Raw genomic sequence first — 18847 nt, forward strand, 5'->3', positions numbered from 1 at the left:
CCCCAGAGCATCATGGGAGGTGACTCAACTGCGCATGCTCTATGGGCCGCTGTATGCGGAAGTAAACCCGGAAGTCAGAGATTTTTTCGGCTTATGCGCTGGCTGAGCAGAATGCATTGAAATGAATGGGCGGCCATTTTTAGTCTCCAATCCAGTTTCTATAATACATCCATGCTGGCGGCTCGTGGCGATTTTATTATAAAAAAGGGACAACCAATCAGAAGAAGGGGCGGGGCTAATTCAGGCCAAAGAAGCTCAAGGACTCATTGCAGAGTCCCTTGACACCACCTACGACTTCCTATGTCAAACCATTCAAAGTTTATAGAAGAAAAAAGGGACAACCAATCAGAAGAAGGGGCGGGGCTAATTCAGGCCAATGAAGGTCAAGGACTCCATACAGAATCTGATTACACCACCCACGACTCTCTATGTCAAACCATTCAAAAGTTATGGCAGAGAAAAGTATTCAAGGTGGCGCTGTTGAGCCGTTAGGCCACGCCCATTAATGCAAACCATGAAATATAAAATTTATCACCAGGCCTGGCTTGCATGCAAAATTTGGTGACTTTTGGAGAACTATCAAATATGGACCAATCACATGAAGGGGGGGCGCGCCTTTTGGCGTCTAGCGTCGCCACGGTAACACTTTTGAAAGAGAAAAGTAATGCGTGGTGTCGCAGGATGTAGACGCACATTTTGATGTATAACACACCTGGGTGCACGATACGGTTCGGGCTGAATTAACTCTCGAAGGAATGGCATAAATTTCGCCAAAATGACACAATTTATTCAAAATGGCCGACATCCTGTTCGGTTTTGGCCATGGCTCCAAGAGACTTTTCTTTAAGTTGTGCCATGATACAGGTGTGTAGCGATTTTCGTGCATGTACGTCAAACCGTATTGTGGGGCTTGAGGCACAAAGTTTTCCGGGGGGCGCTGTTGAGCCATTTTGCCACGCCCATTAATGCAAACCATGAAATATCAAATTTATCACCAGGCCTGGCTTGCATGCCAAATTTGGTGCCTTTTGGGGAACTATCAAATATGGACCAATCAGATGAAGGGGGGGTGCGCTTGTTGGCGTCTAGCGTCGCCACGGTAACACTTTCGAAAGAGAAAAGTAATGCGTGTAGTCGCAGGATGGAGACGCACATTTTGATGTATAACACATCTGGGTTCACGATACGGTTCGGGCTGAATTAACTCTCGAAGAATGGCATATATTGCTCCAAAATTACGCAATTAATTCAGAATGTTCAAAATGGCCGACTTCCTGTTCGGTTTCGGCCATGGCGCCAAGAGACTTTTCTTTTAGTTGCGACATGATACAGGAGTGTACCAATTTTCGTTCATGTACGTCAAACCGTATTATGGGGCTTGAGGCGCAAAGTTTTTTCTGTCTGAACCAACCAGATAAAGGGTGGGCGCGCTTTTTGGCGTCTAGCGTCGCCACGGTAACGCTTTTGAAAGAGAAAAGTAATGCGTGTGGTCGCAGGAGGGAGACGCACATTTTGATGTATAATACACCTGGGTGCACGTTACGGTTCGGGCTGAATTAACTGCCGAAGGAATGGCATAAATTGCGCCAAAGTGACACGATTAATTCAAAATGGCCGACTTCCTGTTCGGTTTCGGGCATGACGGCAAGAGACTTTTCTTTAAGTTGTCCCATGATACAGGTGTGTACCGATTTTCGTGCATGTACGTCAAACCGTATCGTGGGGCTTGAGGCACAAAGTTTTCAAGGGGGCGCTGTTGAGCCATTTTGCCACGCCCATTAATGCAAACCATTAAATATCAAATTTTTCGCCAGGCCTGACTTGGGTGCAAAATTTGGTGACTTTTTGGGCATGTTAAGGGGGGCAAAAAGGCCATCACTTTGTCAGAAGAAAAATAATAATAATAATTAAAGCTGCAAGCAGCGATGAACGGGCCCTCGCACTCACGGCCACCGCCCCCCATAAGCATATCAGAAATGACACCACCCACAACTCCCTATGTCAAACCATTCCAAAGTTATAGCAGAAAATCGGGACAACCAATCAGAAGAAGGGGTGGGGCTAATTAAGGCCAACGAAGCTTAAGGACTCATTACCGAGTCTCATGACACTACCCACAACTTCCTATGTCAAACCATTCAAAAGTTATGGCAGATAAAAGTATTCTAGGGGGCGCTGTTGAGCCGTTAGGCCACGCCCATTAATGCAAGCCATGAAATATCAAATTTATCGCCAGGCCTGGCTTGCATGCAAATTTTGTGACTTTTGGAGAACTATCAAATATGGACCAATCACATGAAGGGGGGGGCGCGCCTTTTAGCGTCTAGCGTCGCCACGGTAACTTTTTTGAAAGAGAAAAGTAATGCGTGTAGTCGCAGGATGTAGACGCACATTTTGATGTATAACACACCTGGGTGCACGTTACGGTTCGGGCTGAATTAACTGCCGAAGGAATGGCATAAATTTCGCCAAAATGACACAATTTATTCAAAATGGCCGACATCCTGTTCGGTTTCGGCCATGGCTCCAAAAGACTTTTCTTTAAGTTGTGCCATGATACAGGTGTGTAGCGATTTTCGTGCATGTACGTCAAACCGTATTGTGGGGCTTGAGGCACAAAGTTTTCCGGGGGGCGCTGTTGAGCCATTTTGCCACGCCCATTAATGCAAACCATTAAATATCAAATTTATCACCAGGCCTGGCTTGCATGCCAAATTTGGTGCCTTTTGCGGAACTATCAAATATGGACCAATCAGATGAAGGGGGGGTGCGCTTGTTGGCTTCTAGCGTCGCCACGGTAACACTTTTGAAAGAGAAAAGTAATGCGTGTAGTCGCAGGATGGAGACGCACATTTTGATGTATAACACATCTGGGTTCACAATACGGTTCGGGCTGAATTAACTCTCGAAGGAATGGCATATATTGCTCCAAAATTACGCAATTAATTCAGAATGTTCAAAATGGCCGACTTCCTGTTCGGTTTCGGCCATGGCGCCAAGAGACTTTTCTTTTAGTTGCGACATGATACAGGAGTGTACCAATTTTCGTTCATGTACGTCAAACCGTATTATGGGGCTTGAGGCGCAAAGTTTTTTCTGTCTGAACCAACCAGATGAAGGGTGGGCGCGCTTTTTGGCGTCTAGCATCGCCACGGTAACGCTTTTGAAAGAGAAAAGTAATGCGTGTGGTCGCAGGAGGGAGACGCACATTTTGATGTATAATACACCTGGGTGCACGTTACGGTTCGGGCTGAATTAACTGCCGAAGGAATGGCATAAATTGCGCCAAAGTGACACGATTCATTCAAAATGGCCGACTTCCTGTTCGGTTTCGGGCATGACGGCAAGAGACTTTTCTTTAAGTTGTCCCACGATACAGGTGTGTACCGATTTTCGTGCATGTACGTCAAACCGTATCGTGGGGCTTGAGGCACAAAGTTTTCAAGGGGGCGCTGTTGAGCCATTTTACCACGCCCATTAATGCAAACCATTAAATATCAAATTTTTCGCCAGGCCTGACTTGGGTGCAAAATTTGGTGACTTTTTGGGCATGTTAAGGGGGGCAAAAAGGCCATCACTTTGTCAGAAGAAAAATAATAATAATAATTAAAGCTGCAAGCAGCGATGAACGGGCCCTCGCACTCACGGCCACCGCCCCCCATAAGCGTATCAGAAATGACACCACCCACGACTCTCTATGTCAAACCATTCAAAAGTTATAGCAGAAAATAGGGACAACCAATCAGAAGGAGGGGCGTGGCTAATTCTGGCCAATGAAGGTCAAGGACTCCATACAGAATCTGATGACACCACCCACGACTCTCTATGTCAAACCATTCCAAAGTTATAGCAGAAAATCGGGACAACCAATCAGAAAAAGGGGCGGGGCTAATTAAGGCCAACGAAGCTTAAGGACTCATTACAGAGTCCCATGACACCACCCACAACTTCCTATGTCAAACAATTAAAAAGTTATAGCAGAAAAAAGGGACAACCAATCAGAAGAAGGAGCGGGGCTAATTCAGGCCAACGAAGCTTAAGGACTCATTACAGAGTCCCATGACACCACCCACAACTTCCTATGTCAAACCATTCAAAAGTTATGGCAGAGAAAAGTATTCTAGGGGGCGCTGTTGAGCCGTTAGGCCACGCCCATTAATGCAAACCATGAAATATCAAATTTATCGCCAAGTCTGGCTTGCATGCAAAATTTGGTGACTTTTGGAGAACTATCAAATATGGACCAATCAGATGAAGGGGGGGTGCACTTGTTGGCGTCTAGCGTCGCCACGGTAACGCTTTTGAAAGAGAAAAGTAATGCGTGGTGTTGCAGGATGGAGACGCACATTTTGATGTATAACACACCTGGGTGCACGTTACGGTTCGGGCTGAATTAACTGCCGAAGGAATGGCATAAATTTCGCCAAAATGACACAATTTATTCAAAATGGCCGACATCCTGTTCGGTTTCGGCCATGGCTCCAAGAGACTTTTCTTTAAGTTTTTCCATAATACAGGTGTGTAGCGATTTTCGTGCATGTACGTCAAACCGTATTGTGGGGCTTGAGGCACAAAGTTTTCCGGGGGGCGCTGTTGAGCCATTTTGCCACGCCCATTAATGCAAACCATGAAATATCAAATTTATCGCCAGGCCTGGCTTGCATGCCAAGTTTGGTGCCTTTTGGGGAACTATCAAATATGGACCAATCAGATGAAGGGGGGGTGCGCTTGTTGGCGTCTAGCGTCGCCACGGTAACACTTTTGAAAGAGAAAAGTAATGCGTGTAGTCGCAGGATGGAGCACATTTTGATGTATAACACATCTGGGTTCACGATACGGTTCGGGCTGAATTAACTCTCGAAGGAATGGCATAAATTGCGCCAAAGTGACACGATTAATTCAAAATGGCCGACTTCCTGTTCGGTTTCGGGCATGACGCCAAGAGACTTTTCTTTAAGTTGTCCCATGATACAGGTGTGTACCGATTTTCGTGCATGTACGTCAAACCGTATCGTGGGGCTTGAGGCACAAAGTTTTCAAGGGGGCGCTGTTGAGCCATTTTGCCACGCCCATTAATGCAAACCATTAAATATAAAATTTTTCGCCAGGCCTGACTTGGGTGCAAAATTTGGTGACTTTTTGGGCATGTTAAGGGGGGCAAAAAGGCCATCACTTTGTCAGAAGAAAAATAATAATAATAATTAAAGCTGCAAGCAGCAATGAACGGGCCCTCGCACTCACGTCAACCGCCCCCCATAAGCATATCAGAAATGACACCACCCACGACTTCCTATGTCAAACCCTTCAAAAGTTATAGCAGAAAAAAGGGACGACCAGTCAGAAGAAGGGGCGGGGCTAATTCAGGGCAAAGAAGATCAAGGACTCATTACAGAGTCCCATGACACCACCCACGACTCTCTATGTCAAAACATTCAAAAGTTATAGCAGAAAATAGGGACAACCAATCAGAAAAAGGGACTGGGCTAATTGTCACCAATTATGGTCAAGGACTCAATGCCGAGTCCCATGACACCACCCACGACTCTCTATGTCAAACCTTTCAAAAGTTATGGCAGAAAAAAGTATTCTAGGGGGCGCTGTTGAGCCGTGAGGACACGCCCATTAATGCAAACCATGAAAAAAAAAATCAGATCACTCAAATGAACGACGATCATACAGTACAGCTGTATCTCATGGTCCAGAATGTATGATATTATATTAATCTATTATACCATATTATATTACATGTTGTTATTTCATATTAGCGTACCCAGTAATATAGCATATTGTATTATTGCATTGTATGTTGCTTCATTTCATATATTTTTGACTGTATTATATTGTAAAATTATATATCATAGCGATTGCATTATTATATAATTTCAATTTATAACACTAATATACAATTCCTCACACACACACTCCTTCCAAATGTTTCTTTTTTTTCTCCATTATGACAATTGTATGCTGTCATCCGTTATGTTTTTTGTTTTTAAGCTTGTTATGTCTGTTATTCAAATATATTAATACATTCATTAATATGCTATACTGTATTTTGTATTGTGTATATTGTGTGTGTGTGTGTGTGTGTGTGTATATATATATATATATATATATATATATATATATATATATATATATATATATATATATATATATATATATATATGTGTGTGTGTGTGTATACCTGAAGTGTGACTACCTGCAGAACGTATTTTAGCATGAAAGCTTGCATATTTAACGTACATCAAGCATCCTGTATCATAGCTACATGTCTGCCGTTTGTAACAAAGCAAACCGCGTGAAAATCGGTTGAAAATCAAGTGAGTTATAGTTATTTTACTTATGCAGACACCTCCTTCCACAATAGAAGTGAACGCTCTAGAGTTAAAGCGATACCGATCCAAGATGGCGGCCACGCCCGACGTTCTCAGGCAGTCAATGCGGCGCCTCGACCAAGATGGCGGCCGCGCTGAACATCAGCCCCTCCCCCCGCGGGAGCTGCGCGCGCAAACTCCACTCAAATTCAAAAGTTATGGCAGAAAATCGGGACAACCAATCAGAAGAAGGGGAAAGAGAAAAGTAATGTGCGTCGTCACAGGACAGAGACGAACATTTTGATGTAAAAAAAACACAAAAATTGCTGACAAAAATTTTGGCATATCAAGCCAGGCTTGAACTCTCGACCTCTGGCAGCAAAGACCACAATAATCTGGCTGAGCTAAGTCTCAGCTATTCCTTTCATCTGACCTACTGGCTTAGGACAGACCAACATAGCGATAAAATGTCTGGAACTTTTTTTTCCTAATTTTTTAAATATTTGTAAGTTATAAATATTAGTAAAACCCTACTATTTAAATTATTACTTTTTCTGTAACCATTCTGCCAAGGTTGTAACCGGGCTGAGCCGGGAATATTTCTGAAGTCACCACATTACAGGGAGCTGATTGGTCGGGGGGCGGGGCCGTCATCACCCTACTCGCCACTGATTGGTCAGGGGGCGGGGCCGGCAGACGTTTGAATCAGGAAGCGGGAGTCAACGCGAGAGCAACTGGCGGCTCGCGGCGATTTTATTATAAAAAAAGGACAACCAATCAGAAGAAGGGGCGGGGCTAATTCAGGCCAATGAAGGTCAAGGACTCCATAAAGAATCTGATGACACCACCCACGACTCTCTATGTCAAACCATTCAAAAGTTATAGCAGAAAATCGGGACAACCAATCAGAAGAAGGGGCGGAGCTAATTAAGGCCAACGAAGCTTAAGGACTCATTACAGAGTCCCATGACACCACCCACGACTCTCTATGTGAAACCATTCAAAAGTTATGGCAGAGAAAAGTATTCTAGGGGGCGCTGTTGAGCCGTTAGGCCACGCCCATTAATGCAAACCATGAAATATCACATTTATCGCCAGGCCTGGCTTGCATGCAAATTTTGGTGACTTTTGGAGAACTATCAAATATGGACCAATCAGATGAAGGGTGGGTGCGCTTTTTCGCGTCTAGCATCGCCACGGTAACACCTTTGAAAGAGAAAAGTAATGCGTGTAGTCGCACGATGGAGACGCACATTTTGGTGTATAACACACCTGGGTGCACGTTACGGTTCGGGCTGAATTAACTGCCGAAGGAATGGCATAAATTGCGCCAAAATTACACAATTAATTCAAAATGGCTGACTTCCTGTTTGGTTTCGGCCATGGCTCCAAGAGACTTTTCTTTAAGTTGCGACATGATACAGGTGTGTACCGATTTTCGTGCATGTACGTCAAACCGCATTGTGGGGCTTGAGGCACAAAGTTTTCCGGGGGGCGCTGTTGAGCCATTTTGCCACGCCCATTAATGCAAACCATGAAATATCAAATTTATCGCCAGGCATGGCTTGCATGCCAAATTTGGTGCCTTTTGGGGAACTATCAAATATGGACCAATCACATGAAGGGGGGGTGCGCCTTTTGGCGTCTAGCGTCGCCACGGTAACACTTTTGAAAGAGAAAAGTAATGCGCGTAGTCGCAAGATGGAGATGCACATTTTGATGTAAAACACACCTGGGTGCACGTTACGGTTCGGGCTGAATTAACTGCCGAAGGAATGGCATAAATTTCGCCACAATTACGCGATTTATTCAAAATGGCCGACAACCTGTTTGGTTTCGGCCATGGCTCCAAGAGACTTTTCTTTAAGTTGTGCCATGATACAGGTGTGTAGCGATTTTCGTGCATGTACGTCAAACCGTATTGTGGGGCTTGAGGCACAAAGTTTTCTGGGGGGCGCTGTTGAGCCATTTTGCCACGCCCATTAATGCAAACCATGAAATATCAAATTTATCACCAGGCCTGGCTTGCATGCCAAATTTGGTGCCTTTTGGGGAACTATCAAATATGGACCAATCAGATGAAGGGGGGGTGCGCTTGTTGGCGTCTAGCGTCGCCACGGTAACACTTTCGAAAGAGAAAAGTAATGCGTGTAGTCGCAGGATGGAGACGCACATTTTGATGTATAACACATCTGGGTTCACGATACGGTTCGGGCTGAATTAACTCTCGAAGGAATGGCATATATTGCTCCAAAATTACGCAATTAATTCAGAATGTTCAAAATGGCCGACTTCCTGTTCGGTTTCGGCCATGGCGCCAAGAGACTTTTCTTTTAGTTGCGACATGATACAGGTGTGTACCGATTTTCGTTCATGTACGTCAAACCGTATTATGGGGCTTGAGGCACAAAGTTTTTTCTGTCGAACCAATCAGATGAAGGGTGGCCGCGCTTTTTGGCGTCTAGCACCGCCACGGTAACACTTTTGAAAGAGAAAAGTAATGCGTGTTGTCGCAGGATGGAGACGCACATTTTGATGTATAACACACTTGGGGGCACGTTACGGTTCGGGCTGAATTAACTTTCGAAGGAATGGCATAAATTTCGCCAAAATGACACGACTAATTCAAAATGGCCGACATCCTGTTCGGTTTCGGGCATGACCCCAAGAGACTTTTCTTTAAGTTGTGACATGATACAGGTGTGTACTGATTTTCGTGCATGTACGTCAAACCGTATCGTGGGGCTTGAGGCACAAAGTTTTCCGGGGGGCGCTGTTGAGCCATTTTGCCACGCCCATTAATGCAAACCATGAAATATCAAATTTATCGCCAGGCATGGCTTGCATGCCAAATTTGGTGCCTTTTGGGGAACTATCAAATATGGACCAATCACATGAAGGGGGGGTGCGCCTTTTGGCGTCTAGCGTCGCCACGGTAACACTTTTGAAAGAGAAAAGTAATGCGCGTAGTCGCAAGATGGAGATGCACATTTTGATGTAAAACACACCTGGGTGCACGTTACGGTTCGGGCTGAATTAACTGCCGAAGGAATGGCATAAATTTCGCCACAATTACGCGATTTATTCAAAATGGCTGACAACCTGTTTGGTTTCGGCCATGGCTCCAAGAGACTTTTCTTTAAGTTGTGCCATGATACAGGTGTGTAGCGATTTTCGTGCATGTACGTCAAACCGTATTGTGGGGCTTGAGGCACAAAGTTTTCTGGGGGGCGCTGTTGAGCCATTTTGCCACGCCCATTAATGCAAACCATGAAATATCAAATTTATCACCAGGCCTGGCTTGCATGCCAAATTTGGTGCCTTTTGGGGAACTATCAAATATGGACCAATCAGATGAAGGGGGGGTGCGCTTGTTGGCGTCTAGCGTCGCCACGGTAACACTTTCGAAAGAGAAAAGTAATGCGTGTAGTCGCAGGATGGAGACGCACATTTTGATGTATAACACATCTGGGTTCACGATACGGTTCGGGCTGAATTAACTCTCGAAGGAATGGCATATATTGCTCCAAAATTACGCAATTAATTCAGAATGTTCAAAATGGCCGACTTCCTGTTCGGTTTCGGCCATGGCGCCAAGAGACTTTTCTTTTAGTTGCGACATGATACAGGTGTGTACCGATTTTCGTTCATGTACGTCAAACCGTATTATGGGGCTTGAGGCACAAAGTTTTTTCTGTCGAACCAATCAGATGAAGGGTGGCCGCGCTTTTTGGCGTCTAGCACCGCCACGGTAACACTTTTGAAAGAGAAAAGTAATGCGTGTTGTCGCAGGATGGAGACGCACATTTTGATGTATAACACACTTGGGGGCACGTTACGGTTCGGGCTGAATTAACTTTCGAAGGAATGGCATAAATTTCGCCAAAATGACACGACTAATTCAAAATGGCCGACATCCTGTTCGGTTTCGGGCATGACCCCAAGAGACTTTTCTTTAAGTTGTGACATGATACAGGTGTGTACTGATTTTCGTGCATGTACGTCAAACCGTATCGTGGGGCTTGAGGCACAAAGTTTTCCGGGGGGCGCTGTTGAGCCATTTTGCCACGCCCATTAATGCAAACCATGAAATATCAAATTTATCGCCAGGCATGGCTTGCATGCCAAATTTGGTGCCTTTTGGGGAACTATCAAATATGGACCAATCACATGAAGGGGGGGTGCGCCTTTTGGCGTCTAGCGTCGCCACGGTAACACTTTTGAAAGAGAAAAGTAATGCGCGTAGTCGCAAGATGGAGATGCACATTTTGATGTAAAACACACCTGGGTGCACGTTACGGTTCGGGCTGAATTAACTGCCGAAGGAATGGCATAAATTTCGCCACAATTACGCGATTTATTCAAAATGGCCGACAACCTGTTTGGTTTCGGCCATGGCTCCAAGAGACTTTTCTTTAAGTTGTGCCATGATACAGGTGTGTAGCGATTTTCGTGCATGTACGTCAAACCGTATTGTGGGGCTTGAGGCACAAAGTTTTCTGGGGGGCGCTGTTGAGCCATTTTGCCACGCCCATTAATGCAAACCATGAAATATCAAATTTATCACCAGGCCTGGCTTGCATGCCAAATTTGGTGCCTTTTGGGGAACTATCAAATATGGACCAATCAGATGAAGGGGAGGTGCGCTTGTTGGCGTCTAGCGTCGCCACGGTAACACTTTCGAAAGAGAAAAGTAATGCGTGTAGTCGCAGGATGGAGACGCACATTTTGATGTATAACACATCTGGGTTCACGATACGGTTCGGGCTGAATTAACTCTCGAAGGAATGGCATATATTGCTCCAAAATTACGCAATTAATTCAGAATGTTCAAAATGGCCGACTTCCTGTTCGGTTTCGGCCATGGCGCCAAGAGACTTTTCTTTTAGTTGCGACATGATACAGGTGTGTACCGATTTTCGTTCATGTACGTCAAACCGTATTATGGGGCTTGAGGCACAAAGTTTTTTCTGTCGAACCAATCAGATGAAGGGTGGCCGCGCTTTTTGGCGTCTAGCACCGCCACGGTAACACTTTTGAAAGAGAAAAGTAATGCGTGTTGTCGCAGGATGGAGACGCACATTTTGATGTATAACACACTTGGGGGCACGTTACGGTTCGGGCTGAATTAACTTTCGAAGGAATGGCATAAATTTCGCCAAAATGACACGACTAATTCAAAATGGCCGACATCCTGTTGGGTTTCGGGCATGACCCCAAGAGACTTTTCTTTAAGTTGTGACATGATACAGGTGTGTACTGATTTTCGTGCATGTACGTCAAACCGTATCGTGGGGCTTGAGGCACAAAGTTTTCCGGGGGGCGCTGTTGAGCCATTTTGCCACGCCCATTAATGCAAACCATTAAATATCAAATTTTTCGCCAGGCCTGACTAGGGTGCAAAATTTGGTGACTTTTTGGGCATGTTAAGGGGGGCAAAAAGGCCTTCACTTTGTCAGGAAAATAATAATAATAATAATAATTAAAGCTGCAAGCAGCGATGAACGGGCCCTCGCACTCACGGCCACCGCCCCCCATAAGCATATCAGAAAAGACACCACCCACGACTTCCTATGTCAAACCATTCAAAAGTTATAGCAGAAAAAAGGGACAACCAATCAGAAGAAGGGGCGGGGCTAATTCAGGCCAATGAAGGTCAAGGACTCCATACAGAATGTGATGACACCACCCACGACTCTCTATGTCAAACCATTCAAAAGTTATAGCAGAAAAAAGGGACAACCACTCAGAAGAAGGGGCGGGGCTAATTCAGGCCAATGAAGGTCAAGGACTCCATACAGAATGTGATGACACCACCCACGACTCTCTATGTCAGACCATTCCAAAGTTATAGCAGAAAATCGGGACAACCAATCAGAAGAAGGGGCGGGGCTAATTAAGGCCAACGAAGCTTAAGGACTCATTACAGAGTCCCATGACATCACCCACGACTTCCTATGTCAAACCATTCAAAAGTTATAGCAGAAAAAAGGGACAACCAATCAGAAGAAGGGGCGGGGCTAATTCAGGCCAACGAAGGTCAACGACTCCATAAAGAATCTGATGACCGCACCCACGACTCCCTATGTCAAACCATTCCAAAGTTATAGCAGAAAATTGGGACAACCAATCAGAAGAAGGGGCGGGGCTAATTAAGGCCAACGAAGCTTAAGAACTCAGTACAATGTTCCATGACACCACCCACGACTTCCTATGTCAAACCATTCAAAAGTTATGGCAGATAAAAGTATTCTAGGGGGCGCTGTTGAGCCGTTAGGCCACGCCCATTAATGCAAACCATGAAATATCAAATTTATCGCCAAGTCTGGCTTGCATGCAAAATTTGGTGACTTTTGGAGAACTATCAAATATGGACCAATCACATGAAGGGGGGGCGCGCCTTTTGGCGTCTAGCGTCGCCACGGTAACACTTTTGAAAGAGAAAAGTAATGCGTGGTGTCGCAGGATGTAGACGCACATTTTGATGTATAACACACCTGGGTGCACGTTACGGTTCGGGCTGAATTAACTGCCGAAGGAATGGCATAAATTTCGCCAAAATGACACAATTTATTCAAAATGGCCGACATCCTGTTCGGTTTCGGCCATGGCTCCAAGAGACTTTTCTTTAAGTTGTGCCATGATACAGGTGTGTAGCGATTTTCGTGCATGTACGTCAAACCGTATTGTGGGGCTTGAGGCACAAAGTTTTCCGGGGGGCGCTGTTGAGCCATTTTGCCACGCCCATTAATGCAAACCATGAAATATCAAATTTATCGCCAGGCCTGGCTTGCATGCCAAATTTGGTGCCTTTTGGGGAACTATCAAATATGGACCAATCAGATGAAGGGGGGGTGCGCTTGTTGGCGTCTAGCGTCGCCACGGTAACACTTTCGAAAGAGAAAAGTAATGCGTGTGGTCGCAGGAGGAAGTCGCACATTTTGATGTATAATACACCTGGGTGCACGTTACGGTTCGGGCTGAATTAACTGCCGAAGGAATGGCATAAATTTCGCCAAAATGACACGATTAATTCAAAATGGCCGACTTCCTGTTCGGTTTCGGGCATGACGGCAAGAGACTTTTCTTTAAGTTGTCCCATGATACAGGTGTGTACCGATTTTCGTGCATGTACGTCAAACCGTATCGTGGGGCTTGAGGCACAAAGTTTTCAAGGGGGCGCTGTTGAGCCATTTTGCCACGCCCATTAATGCAAACCATGACATATCAAATTTTTCGCCAGGCCTGACTTGGGTGCAAAATTTGGTGACTTTTTGGGCATGTTAAGGGGGCCAAAAAGGCCATCACTTTGTCAGAAGAAAAATAATAATAATAATAATAATAATAATAAAAATTCCTGCAAATACAATAGGGCCTTCGCACTGCAAGTGCTCGGGCCCTAATTAAAGCTGCAAGCAGCGATGAACGGGCCCTCGCACTCACGTCCACCGCCCCCCATAAGCATATCAGAAATGACACCACCCACGACTCTCTATGTCAAACCATTCAAAAGTTATAGCAGGAAAAAGGAACAACCAATCAGAAGAAGGGGCGGGGCTAATTCAGGCCAATGAAGGTCAAGGACTTAATACCGAGTCCCATGACACCACCCACGACTCTTTATGTCAAACCATTCAAAAGTTATGGCAGAGAAAAGTATTCTAGGGGGCGCTGTTGAGCCGTTAGGCCACGCCCATTAATGCAAACCATGAAATATCAAATTTATCACCAGGCCTGGCTTGCATGCAAATTTTGGTGACTTTTGGAGAACTATCAAATATGGACCAATCAGATGAAGGGGACGAGCGCTTTTTCGCGTCTAGCGTCGCCACGGTAACACTTTTGAAAGAGAAAAGTAATGTGCGTCGTCGCAGGACAGAGACGAAAATTTTGATGTAAAAAAAAAAATTTCGGCATAGAGCCGGTCTCGAACTCCGGACCTCCGGCACCATAGACCGTAATGCTCTGGTTGAGCTAAGACTCAACTATTACTTTTACTTTGACTTACTGGATTAGGAGAGACCAACATAGCATTATAATGTCTGGAACTTTTTTTCCTAATTTTTTAAATATTTGTAAGGTATAAATATTAGTAAAACACTACTATTTTATGTATTACTCTTTCTGTAACCATTCCACCGTGGTTCTAACCGGGCTGAGCACGGGACTATTTCTGACGTCACCACATTACAACAGCTGATCGGTCGGGGGGCGGGGCCGTCATCACCCTACTCGCCACTGATTGGTCGGGGGGCGGGGCCGGCAGAAGTTTGAATCAGGAAGCGGGAGTCAAACCATTAAAAAGTTATAGCAGAAAAAAGGGACAACCAATCAGAAGAAGGGGCGGGGCTAATTAAGGTCAACGAAGCTTAAGGACTCATTACAGAGTCCCATGACACCACCCACAACTTCCTATGTCAATCCATTCAAAAGTTATGGCAGATAAAAGTATTCTAGGGGGCGCTGTTGAGCCGTTAGGCCACGCCCATTAATGCAAACCATGAAATATCAAATTTATCGCCAAGTCTGGCTTGCATGCAAAATTTTGTGACTTTTGGAGAACTATCAAATATGGACCAATCACATGAAGGGGGGGCGCGCCTTTTGGCGTCTAGCGTCGCCACGGTAACACTTTTGAAAGAGAAAAGTAATGCGTGTAGTCGCAGGAGGTAGACGCACATTTTGATGTATAACACACCTGGGTGCACGTTACGGTTCGGGCTGAATTAACTGCCGAAGGAATGGCATAAATTTCGCCAAAATGACACAATTTATTCAAAATGGCCGACATCCTGTTCGTTTTCGGCCATGGCTCCAAGAGACTTTTCTTTAAGTTGTGCCATGATACAGGTGTGTAGCGATTTTCGTGCATGTACGTCAAACCGTATTGTGGGGCTTGAGGCACAAAGTTTTCTGGGGGGCGCTGTTGAGCCATTTTGCCACGCCCATTAATGCAAACCATGAAATATCAAATTTATTGCCAGGCCTGGCTTGCATGCCAAATTTGGTGCCTTTTGGGGAACTATCAAATATGGACCAATCAGATGAAGGGGGGGTGCGCTTGTTGGCTTCTAGCGTCGCCACGGTAACACTTTGGAAAGAGAAAAGTAATGCGTGTAGTCGCAGGATGGAGACGCACATTTTGATGTATAACACATCTGGGTTCACAATACGGTTCGGGCTGAATTAACTCTCGAAGGAATGGCATATATTGCTCCAAAATTACGCAATTAATTCAGAATGTTCAAAATGGCCGACTTCCTGTTCGGTTTCGGCCATGGCGCCAAGAGACTTTTCTTTTAGTTGCGACATGATACAGGAGTGTACCAATTTTCGTTCATGTACGTCAAACCGTATTATGGGGCTTGAGGCGCAAAGTTTTTTCTGTCTGAACCAACCAGATGAAGGGTGGGCGCGCTTTTTGGCGTCTAGCGTCGCCACGGTAACGCTTTTGAAAGAGAAAAGTAATGCGTGTGGTCGCAGGAGGGAGACGCACATTTTGATGTATAATACACCTGGGTGCACGTTACGGTTCGGGCTGAATTAACTGCCGAAGGAATGGCATAAATGGCGCCAAAGTTACACGATTAATTCAAAATGGCCGACTTCCTGTTCGGTTTCGGGCATGACGGCAAGAGACTTTTCTTTAAGTTGTCCCATGATACAGGTGTGTACCGATTTTCGTGCATGTACGTCAAACCGTATCGTGGGGCTTGAGGCACAAAGTTTTCAAGGGGGCGCTGTTGAGCCATTTTGCCACGCCCATTAATGCAAACCATTAAATATCAAATTTTTCGCCAGGCCTGACTTGGGTGCAAAATTTGGTGACTTTTTGGGCATGTTAAGGGGGGCAAAAAGGCCATCACTTTGTCAGAAGAAAAATAATAATAATAATTAAAGCTGCAAGCAGCAATGAACGGGCCCTCGCACTCACGGCCACCGCCCCCCATAAGTATAAGAAATGACACCACCCACGACTTCCTATGTCAAACCATTGAAAAGTTATAGCAGAAAAAAGGGACAACCAATCAGAAGAAGGGGCGGGGATAATTCAGGCCAATGAAGGTCAAGGACTCCATACAGAATCTTATGACACCACCCACGACTCTCTATGTCAAACCATTCCAAAGTTATAGCAGAAAATCGGGACAACCAATCAGAAGAAGGGGCGGGGCTAATTAAGGCCAACGAAGCTTAAGGACTCATTACAGAGTCCCATGACACCACCCACGACTTCCTATGTCAAACCATTCAAAAGTTATAGCAGAAAATTGGGACAACCAATCAGAAGAAGGGGCGGGGCTAATTTAAGCCAATGAAGGTCAAGGGCTCCATAAAGAATCTGATGACACCACCCACGACTCTCTATGTCAAACCATTCCAAAGTTATAGCAGAAAATCGGGACAACCAATCAGAAGAAGGGGCGGGGCTAATTAAGGCTAACGAAGCTTAAGGACTCATTACAGAGTCCCATGACACCACCCACGACTTCCTATGTCAAACAATTAAAATGTTATAGCAGAAAAAAGGGACAACCAATGACAAGAAGGGGCGGGGCTAATTCAGGCCAATGAAGGTCAAGGACTCCATACAGAATCTTATGACACCACCCAGGACTCTCTATGTCAAACCATTCCAAAGTTATAGCAGAAAATCGGGACAACCAATCAGAAGAAGGGGCGGGGCTAATTAAGGCCAACGAAGCTTAAGAACTCATTACAGAGTCCCATGATTCCACCCATGACTTCCTATGTCAAACCATTCAAAATTTATAGCAGAAAATCGGGACAACCAATCAGAAGAAGGGGCGGGGCTAATTAAGGCCAACGAAGCTTAAGGACTCATTACAGAGTCCCATGACACCACCCACAACTCTCTATGTCAAACCATTCAAAAGTTATGGCAGAGAAAAGTATTCTAGGGGGCGCTGTTGAGCCGTTAGGCCACGCCCATTAATGCAAACCATGAAATATCAAATTTATCGCCAAGTCTGGCTTGCATGCAAAATTTGGTGACTTTTGGAGAACTATCAAATATGGACCAATCACATGAAGGGGGGGCGCGCCTTTTGGCGTCTAGCGTCGCCACGGTAACACTTTTGAAAGAGAAAAGTAATGCGTGGTGTCGCAGGATGTAGACGCACATTTTGATGTATAACACACCTGGGGGCACGTTACGGTTCGGGCTGAATTAACTGCCGAAGGAATGGCATAAATTTCGCCAAAATGACACAATGTATTCAAAATGGCCGACTTCCTGTTCGGTTTCGGCCATGGCTCCAAGAGACTTTTCTTTAAGTTGTGCCATGATACAGGTGTGTAGCGATTTTCGTGCATGTACGTCAAACCGTATTGTGGGGCTTGAGGCACAAAGTTTTCCGGGGGGCGCTGTTGAGCCATTTTGCCACGCCCATTAATGCAAACCATGAAATATCAAATTTATCGCCAGGCCTGGCTTGCATGCCAAATTTGGTGCCTTTTGGGGAACTATCAAATATGGACCAATCAGATGAAGGGAGGGTGCGCTTGTTGGCGTCTAGCGTCGCCACGGTAACACTTTTGAAAGAGAAAAGTAATGCGTGTAGTCGCAGGATGGAGACGCACAATTTGATGTATAACACATCTGGGTTCACGATACGGTTCGGGCTGAATTAACTCTCGAAGGAATGGCATATATTGCTCCAAAATTACGCAATTAATTCAGAATGTTCAAAATGGCCGACTTCCTGTTCGGTTTCGGCCATGGCGCCAAGAAACTTTTCTTTTAGTTGCGACATGATACAGGTGTGTACCGATTTTCGTTCATGTACGTCAAACCGTATTATGGGGCTTGAGGCACAAAGTTTTTTCTGTCGAACCAATCAGATGAAGGGTGGGCGCGCTTTTTGGCATCTAGCGTCGCCACGGTAACGCTTTTGAAAGAGAAAAGTAATGCGTGTTGTCGCAGGATGGAGACGCACATTTTGATGTATAACACACTTGGGGGTACGTTACGGTTCGGGCTGAATTAACTTTCGAAGGAATGGCATAAATTTCGCCAAAATGACACGACTAATTCAAAATGGCCGACATCCGCTTCGGTTTCGGGCATGACCCCAAGAGACTTTTGTTTAAGTTGTCCCATGATACAGGTGTGTACTGATTTTCGTGCATGTACGTCAAACCGTATTGTGGGGCTTGAGGCACAAAGTTTTCAAGGGGGCGCTGTTGAGCCATTTTGCCACGCCCATTAATGCAAACCTTTAAATATCAAATTTTTCGCCAGGCCTGACTAGGGTGCAAAATTTGGTGACTTTTTGGGCATGTTAAGGGGGGCAAAAAGGCCTTCACTTTGTCAGGAAAATAATAATAATAATAATTAAAGCTGCAAGCAGCGATGAACGGGCCCTCGCACTCACGTCAACCGCCCCCCATAAGCATATCAGAAATGACACCACCCACGACTTCCTATGTCAAACCCTTCAAAAGTTATAGCAGAAAAAAGGGACGACCAGTCAGAAGAAGGGGCGGGGCTAATTCAGGGCAAAGAA

This window comes from Cololabis saira, chromosome 6, assembly GCF_033807715.1.
Source record: "Cololabis saira isolate AMF1-May2022 chromosome 6, fColSai1.1, whole genome shotgun sequence".
NCBI lineage: Eukaryota > Metazoa > Chordata > Actinopteri > Beloniformes > Belonidae > Cololabis > Cololabis saira.